Genomic DNA, 9,202 nt, shown 5'->3' with positions numbered 1-9,202 from the left:
CATCTTGAAATCAACCTTATCTGTCTCTGCCTCATTCTTGAAGAGATGGTTTTCTAGCTGCAAATTCTTTTAACTTTTGTTTATCGTGGAAGGTTTTAATTTCATCTTCCATCCTGAAGCTTAATTTCGCTGGATACACAATTCTTGGTTGGAACCCATTTTCTTTCAGTGTTTGAAATATGTTATTCCAGGATCTTCTAGCTTTCAGAGTCTGTGTTGAAAGATCAGCTGTTATCCTGATTGGCTTACCCCTAAATGTAATCTGCTTCCTTTCTCTTGTAGCTTTTAAAATTCTCTCCTTATTCTGTATGTTGGGCATCTTCATTATAATGTGTCTAGGTGTGGATCTCTTATGATTTTGCACATTCGGCATCCTGTAGGCTTCTAGGATTTGGGATTCTGTCTCATTCTTCAAGTCTGGGAAGTTTTCTCATATTATTTCATTGAATAGATTGCTCATTCCTTTGGTTTGGACCTCTATATCTTCCTGTATCCCAATGACTCTTAAGTTTGGTCTCTTGATGTTATCCCATATTTCTTGGATGTTCTGCTCATGGTTTCTTAACAGTCTTGCTGAGCTGTCTATGTTCTTTTCAAGTTGAAATACTTTGTCTTCATTGTCTGATGTTCTATCTTCTAAGTGTTCTACTCTGCTCGTAGTATTCTCAATTGAGTTTTTAAGTTGGTTTATTGCTTCCTGCATTTCTAGCATTTCTGTTTGTTTGTTTTTTATAACCTCTATCTCCCTGTATAGTTGATCTTTTGCTTCCTGGATTTGTTTGTGTAATTCATTGTCGAAGTGATCTTTCATTGTCTGATTTTGCTGTCTAAAGTCTTCCTTGAGACTCCAGATCATCTGAAGCATGTATATCCTGAATTCTTTATCTGACATTCCATCTGCTGCAGCTGTTACCTCTTCTAAAGTTGAGTTGACCTGCATTGCTTGTGGTCCTTTCTTTCCTTGTCTTTTCATACTGCTTGCGTTTCTTTCTGCTTGGTGAAACTGTTGTGTTTTTGAAAATTTTTCCCCCTATATATTTATATTGCTCTTGTATAGTTGAAAAGTCTCTCTTGCAGGGTCGGGCGGCGGTCTGCCTACCTTGCAGGCGCGGGCGGCAGCTCTGCTCTGCCCCTCCTCCAATTGGTGTGACTTGTCTACCACACCCACGGACCGCTGGGCCTGTTCCGGGCGCGGGCGAAGGCTCTGCTCTGCTCCTACTCCAATTGGGGTGACGTGCCTACCACCCAGACCAGCCGCTGGGCCTGTTCCACTGGTCGGTCGCAGGTCTGCCTACCTTTCGGGCACGGGCGGCGGCTCTGCTCTGCCCCTACTCCAAATGCGGTGACGAGACTACCACGCCGGCGGGCCGCTGGGCCTGTTCCGGGCGTGGGTGGCGGCTCTGCTCTGCTCCTACTCCAATTGGGGTTACGTGACTACCACGCCGGCGGGCCGCTGGGCCTGTTCCGGGCGCGGGCAGCGGCTCTGCTCTACCCCTCTGGCTTGATGACAAAGTGAGAGAGACTCGGGTGTTTGTGACTCACTTTCTTTACCAGGAGACCAACTGTTTCTGTCGCCACTGGTATCGATGAAGTTCTCTCCTCTGCCACTTTCTGATGACATCAGATCTCTGCCATGTTGATCCATGCGAATGGCAGCATTTTGTTCCGTTTGCCGGGTGACCAAGCAACGGGTGAGTCCTGACCGGCCCTCACAAGCCCCATCTCAGTCCTGTTGCCACTGCCTATGAAGGCTCAGTTGGTATTTACCTCCACAGTATTCAGCAGGACCCGGACCGAGAAGCAGTTTCTGTGGGTTCTTTATCCCTGGGCCAGAGCAGTTCTAGGAGCCGGAATTCGGCCTCTCCATGCTCCGTGTATGTTCTGATAGGAGCAGGCTCCAAGAAGCAGGTTATTTAGCACTGAGCCTGAGTAATTTGTCTGCGAGCCGCAGGCGAATGGCAGCCTGAAATTACCTGTTCTATGGCTGAATGAGCTGCGATCAGTCGAAAACAGGGATGGTGACATCAGCTCTCCAAGATGGTGGCCGCTGGCTTCCTCTGTGGTCTGACTGGTGTGGAGAACCGACTTGGACCACTTCCTTCCCCGTCTCAAACCCAGAATTCAGCACTGAGTACGGTGATTGCACAGCTGGCAGAAGCCCGCAGAAACTGCAGCGCTGTATCTCACAGTGACGCGGTACACCGGGGTAATGCTCTCCCTTCGCCGCCATCTTCCTCCCTCTCTGCCTCATTCTTGTCCTCAGAACATGAAGGATCCTTCTGTAGGTCTGAGCTGCTGGATATGGAAACAAAATCACTTTGTAGATGGTTTTTTATCTTCCTTGTAAGAAAATGGATTGATATGATTGAAAAAAATATATTGCCTGTAGATGGCCCATATTACTGAAATTTGTTTGTTTCACAAACTACTCAAAGCCAAGGTTTTGTATTCTCATTTGTTCATTCACTCTCTCTCCAAACATGTACTGAAGATGGCTTTGGTGTTAAATGGCGGAAATAAAAGGGTAGATAGCACAGAGGTTCAATACTTAAAAGATTCCTGGCCCATAGTTGAGTGTTGTTAGATTTTTCCTTGATTAGGTTGCACTGTAGTCTTTTTAGTTTGTTGAAGATTCTGGGTTGACCTCTTTTCCTTTCTGTATTTGTGTCGAACTTGTTACTTATAAAGTCCACATAAGCAGTATGAGATTTCTTGGAAAATTGGGAATGGAACCACCATTTGACCCAGCTATCCCTCTCCTCAGTTTATACCCAAAGGACTTAAAAACAGCATACTATAGGGACATAGCCACATCAATGTTTATGCAGCACAACTCACAATAGCTAAACTGTGGAACCAACCTAGATGCCTTTCAGTGGATGAATGGATAAAAAAATAGAGCATATATATACAATGAAATATTACTCAGCAATAAAAGAAAATAAAATCATGCCATTTGTAGGTAAATAGATGGAGTTAAAGAAGATAATGCTAAATGAAGTTAGCCAGACCCAAAAAACCAAATGCCAATGTTTTCTTTGATATATGGAGGCTGATTCATAGTGAGATATTGAGCAGGAGCATGGGAGGAATAGATGAACTCTAGATAGGGCAGAGGGGTTGGAGGGGAAGGGAAGGAGCATGGGGTTATTAATGATGGTGGAATATGATGATCATTATTATCCAAAGGACAGGTATGAAGACACAAATTGTCGTGAATATACTGTGCATATAACCAGAGATATGAGAAATTGTGCTCTATATGTGTAATAAGAACTGTAATGCATTCTACTGTGTCATATATAAATTAAAAATAAATAAATAAATAAATTCCACATTCAGGATGACCATCAAATATCAGAATTTTTTTAAAAAATTAAGACTTTAAAATGAAATAGCTGTGTTTCTAGATATTTTGAAGAAGTGATATTAATATTGGATAGGAGTTATTACATTTGGTTGAAGAAATTGATGAAATAGCCCAATATCATCCCATTACAAATAAAAATAATATAGGTAACTTTTTGTGGGCTCAACATCATGCTAAAGAATTTCAATGCCTCTGCCATCACTCAACACCCCTATATAAGAAAACCTCTCATTTCCTTTTCACAGTAAGACTAAAAAGTTCAGTTACTTCCTAGTCACAGGACCAGGAAATGTGGCAACTTTGGAGATTCAGTGAGACTCATCATTCCAGAGCACCTGGTCTGGACCATTATATGATTTTGCCAAATTAGTCCTGTTAATCATATTCTGAAGATTTCCTTTTTCTCTAAGTTGTCTTTACTGGGGCAATTTGACTACTTAGTAACAGATCACAATTTATATTATTACTCATTAGGTAATAGATACTCAAGAAATGAATCTTAGTGAACTTCTACAGAATGACAAATGATTCGGACACCATTCCCCTTAAGTTTCTTTATGTGTTGGCATCAAATTTTCTAGAAATACTGAATCTTAGAACTACAGCAGCTGTACTGAATAATATTCCTCACTTGTATAGTTCAGACCTGCTTTAACAGCTACAAAAGGTATGATAATACCCACAGGTTAAGATCCTCTGAAGAGCAGTTTCGATGCTCTAGTTGCCTTAGTGTGTCTTTTCAAGTCGAAAGGAGCAGTTCTTTCAGCAAGGGATTGTTTAAGAGATCATCATTATGCATTTCCATTCTGGAAGAGCTCATCAAATCTCTTATCACTGGGAACTGGACTGTAAAAAGAAGATTGTAAAAATCCAGATGTTTATCCTTCTACACCTATAAATCACAAAATACTAGTGAAGTATGTTGAATATATGTTTATGAAGTATTTAACTCTATGATTACTATGATTGGTTATCTTTGAAATTAAAGAAATAATAAATATCAGTTTCTACTTATAATATGTACTTTCTTAATTGATTGGTCTACAAAGTTAAAAATTATATTGACACAAATACCAGTTGAGAAACAGTGTTTTTTTTTTAACCTTTACATTTCATTAGGAATTTTGTCCGTGCTTCACCTGGATTAAAAACATGCATTGCTTGTCAATATTCTAAGTCATCTCAGATCTGAGTGTCTATTGGGAAACCTCATATGGTGGTATCCCTGGTTATTATCTCTTCATGAAACAAAAGCAAGGCATTTTCCTATTAATTATTATTTTATAAATTTGTAAAATAGTATAAATTATACAGACCTCAACCCAAGTAATATTTACTAATCTATATTAGATTTTTTTCTTTGGTTTATTTGTTTTACCAGAGCTGTTTCCAAAAAACAGCATTAACTGACATTTATTTTAGGTTCATATCTTCTCCATGTTGGCTTTGGGGTCAGAGAACTGGAAGACCAGCTTTTCATGGAAGAGACTGCACAAAAGCTGTACTATGAGGTCCCTGTATTGCCTGCCTTTTGCCCCTGTTTTACCATAAGGTAATCCACATATTTGGTTATTTTGGGAAAGAAAGCCACTTATATTCTTGTACTTTCTTTATGTTTAAATTAAGCATGTCTTCATCTCTATCACAGAACTAATATTTGCATCCATGTTCTGATCCAGATTGGTTCATGCAGATAACACGTGGAGACCTGAGATGGCTTTGAGGGCCAAGTCTCCTGTGACTTTTCTGGTCACTCTGCCTTGAAGAGTCAAGCACCAGTTGGAAGCTACTCTTTAGCATGAGCTGAACAAAAAACATTTGAGACTGAACATTCTGTCAAAAGCTAGAATTCATGTGTCTTGCTACTACTGATGGGAAAATTATGTTGTACAACACAAGGAAAGCATTTCCACTCATTGACTGCTGATAGTGCTGTTGATTCCACTGACACTCTTGTCATTCTCTTAAGATAATTAAAGGACCCAAATCTTTAACATTATTTGATTTGCTCAGTCAGAAATCCTGTTGTGAGCAAAATTAACTAGGACCAGAACACTGGTATCTTAAGAATTCCAGAGCATGATGTTAGAACTAGAATTTGAAGAACTCAGGGAAACCAAACTCATCTAATGTTTTTGGTATGGGTAGAATCACTGTGGAATTATAAGGAGATCATCTTCAGTGGTGGAACCAAACTTGTTGTCACAGGTGAATATCAAAAGAATACAACATTTCCAAGGTAAAGGAGGGAAGACATGAAATGCTTCTACTGGAATAACAGTAAGAATGTTGGGAGAAAAGAGGAGAGTGGCGGGAGTTTAATGTGGAAATCTTAGGAGAGATTTTAAAACAAAGTCTTAGCTAACGTAGGTGATACCTATACTATGATAGGATTTTTCTTTGTGGACATGTGAACTTCTTTAAAGTGCTCTTATATAATGATATTATTTAAGTGTTGGATAGTGGGACAAATTTTATTATTACATGTAAGTCGGTGATAGACTCAGTGGAGTGGACACATTCCCTTTTCTCTTGGTTAAAACTGTTGGGGAAGAGAAAGAACTTTGCAGGTAGGACCACCTGGATCTCTGTTTCCCTCAGAGCTTAATGAGGTTTGGCAATCATTTTGCCTTCAGTTTCCTAATTTAGAATAAGAGATAATGATATGAACCCAATAAGGTTATGTGAGAACTGAATGAGATAATGAGAAGAAAGTTCTTGGCACATGGCCCAACACATAATAGGTTCCTGGTAAATTTTTCTTAAATTCAAAGGTAAGGTGAGTATCATCTCCACTATAGAGAGATTATTTGATCCAATAATATTTACTACAGGATAGAAATTCTCTAGAGGATTCAAGTATACTTCTAACTGATCAAATGGAAGGTACTTTAACATTCACTCACAGGAAAAAAAAAGAATCTAGAGGGGTTTTTTTGGAGGATTTTTTTCATTTACTAATAAAAATAACACTTAAAATGTGTTTAAAATTTTTCTGCTTAAAACATGTCTAACATGCTTTGATGTTTAAACCTTTATTTCAATTGAGTATATCTCCTACATCAATAATAGTTCGTCCTATAATTTAGAGCCAATAAGATAACTCTTTTGCCAATATTTGTTAAAAAAGAAATTTAAATTCATACAGAAAATGGTTAATACATGAAATCATTGGAATCTTGTCAGAAATCTAAAATGCATACTAAAAATGAAATAGCTTTTACAATTATTTGATGAAAGAAAACCAAACAAAAACTATATTTAAGAAAAGTCTCCCTGTAGTTTTGAAATATAACTTCAATAGTTAATTCAGTCAATGTTTGGTAAACATGAAATTTATTTCACTGGATCTTAAAATACAAAGTAGGCAGTATCATTAGGCAAATGCATACACAAAAATGAATTGAATAGGCATACTGATTTTTTTAAATAAAAAATTATGTAATAGCTATTTTATTCATTATTCAAATAAAATATGATTTCTGCCATTTTATGTATTGTGGAAATGAATTTGGCCCTGAAAACACTCTTGTACAGATATTTAAATATAATGCTTTAAAATAGCATGTAATGTAAGAATCCAGACCATAGATACTAACTGTATAATAAAATACACTATTTAATGCTTCGTCAACTGTTACTAAGAAAGTTATGTAAGTTCAAGATTCATTTTATCCTGAAAAGCATAAAATTTATACTGTCAGGGAAAGAGGCATGAGATAATAAAAGAAAAGTTTTCCAATCATCATTTGAGTTTTAATTTTTTTTCTTATTTTTATAATGAAACAGTAGATTTCCCTTGAAGAACCACACTTTTCATCTAAGTCCCTTAGATGAAAATTAGAGTACTTAACATATTAACTTTGACTAAAATCATACAAATATAATTCACAATTAAAGTGACAGTGCATTATTACAAACATAAAAGAAAACCTACTTCCTGACCCTTACTCATTTGAGAAATAAGATAAATAGGGTGCATTCCAGAATCAGCTAAATGAAGAATGAGTTGCATAGAATCACAGAGCATGAGTCTGTGAGTTACATGTCCAAAGAACAGAAGAGACAAAGAATGGGCAAGAGAAGTACTTTAGAAGGGAGCACAGAGCCTCATCTAGAGAGATCACTAAAGTAGCCTGGCTGTCTTCCCCTCCCCTGAATTATACCTTAACAAAATGTTCCACTATCAGAAAATAAAAGAGAGAAAAAATATGTGAAGTTATGAACATAGAAAGCCTTGTTCATGAACAGTTAGAAATCATACCCTCCTTAGTATATGGAGAAAGAATAAAGATCAAGTTTCCATCCAGGCTTTGACACTCCATGGCTGTGACTTTTAACAAGTTACTTAACTTCTTTGCATATCTGTTAAGTAAGGACAATAATAAATACTTTGCAACCTCTGGGTGATGAAAGGCCATGGTGGACACTAATTCAATGGCAACTTGTTCTCCTATTGATATGTGCTAAGTTATTGCAAAACAAGCAATATTTATGTTTCTCCAATTATTCTTGCAAATTGATACTCTTTTTAATTGATATTCCATTTCCTTCACAGAAAAAAAATCTCTGATGCAGACACTTTCCCGAAGCCCACATTTTTCCTCCTCCAGTTGCTAAAATAAATCATCATAAGTCTGGGACATATCTTTGTCTTCTTGAGAACTTTTTCCCTGATGTTATTACAGTATTTTAGAAAGAAAAAGAAGGGTATAAGATTCTGAAAGCCCAGCAGGGAAATACCATGAAGACTAAAGATACATACATGAAGATGAGCTGGCTAACTGTGACTGGAGGTCAATGGATAAAGAGCATAAGTGTATTGTTAAACATGAGAAAAATGAAGGAGGAGATGATCAAGAGATTCTCTTTCCTGTAATTAAGAAAGGTATGTGCATCTTAAATGTAAACATAAATTTCCATAAAAAATATTTTAAAGTGAATTGTCCACATTTTCAATCAAGTAGTAATGAAAAACAAGTGTAAATCTTTCCTAAAAATCATATTTCATGTTAGCATAAATTGCCTGTTATTTTCCTTATTAAAGTAAACATAGAAAAGTTTGCCTTAAGCTTTCTCAACTTTTGTTTTCTAATATTTAAAATATTAGAATCACAGAGTGTATTTTTAGAATTTTATGTATATTGAATAAAATAACATATGGAAGCATGTAGCAAAATGTTAAATGCTGAAAAGTAGTTTCCACTTTTTGATGATTTTATTTGATTTAGAAATCAGAACAATTACATGACTTTAAGAAATGTTCTACCATGTAGGCAAGTCACAGACTTCAGTCTTGCCATGCACAAAGTTTAATCTACAAAAAGGAATGCTTGGTTACAAAAATGCTGCTCATACAAGAGTTGGAACATAGTTCAAAGAGCAAAAAATAAAAAGAAAAAAGAAATAAACTTGGCCACTGAATTTTGTGGTGGCTGAGTTGTTCTGATTTTTATTTTATATTTCACTGTTAGACAAGATTTTCTAACTTATGGTTGAATGAAGCTAATATGTATGAAGAGACTCCATTTCTCTGTGATGCATATATTTCTTGCCTTTGGTAAATGCACCTACATAAATATTTCCTGTTTTGCTAGCATACCTCAGGCCTGAGTTGGAATGTGATGAATAGTCTAGGATTAGTGCCCACAGTAGAAAGTGCTACAGTCTATAGAGAATCTTCTTTCCCTGTTACTTAGGACCACATATGACTCAGGCATGATGTCCCAAAGGAATCCTTTGGATGTAGTGAGTTACACATCCACACAGCTGGGCAGAGGCATGTTTGCATAGAAACCTTGCAGTGGTCCAGTGACTCACTGTGTGTTCACA

At 36.9% G+C, this 9,202-nt stretch overlaps 1 long non-coding RNA gene across 1 annotated transcript; it reads left to right on the top strand.

Moving 5' to 3' along the window:
* The first annotated feature begins 1,224 nt into the window (after positions 1–1,224).
* Positions 1,225–8,328, top strand: LOC131424802 (uncharacterized). The gene is made up of 3 exons (XR_009228334.1): positions 1,225–1,691; positions 4,793–4,922; positions 7,929–8,328. It is a non-coding gene; the product is annotated as an uncharacterized LOC131424802 (long non-coding RNA).
* Positions 8,329–9,202: the final 874 nt, after the last annotated feature.

This window comes from Marmota monax, unplaced genomic scaffold (assembly GCF_021218885.2).
Source record: "Marmota monax isolate L192 unplaced genomic scaffold, Marmota_monax_Labrador192_F-V1.1 WCK01_AAM20220418_F8-fsc00107, whole genome shotgun sequence".
NCBI classification, from domain to species: domain Eukaryota; kingdom Metazoa; phylum Chordata; class Mammalia; order Rodentia; family Sciuridae; genus Marmota; species Marmota monax.
Note: the sequence above shows the minus strand (reverse complement) of the source record. Positions and strands in the feature narration are given on the sequence as shown.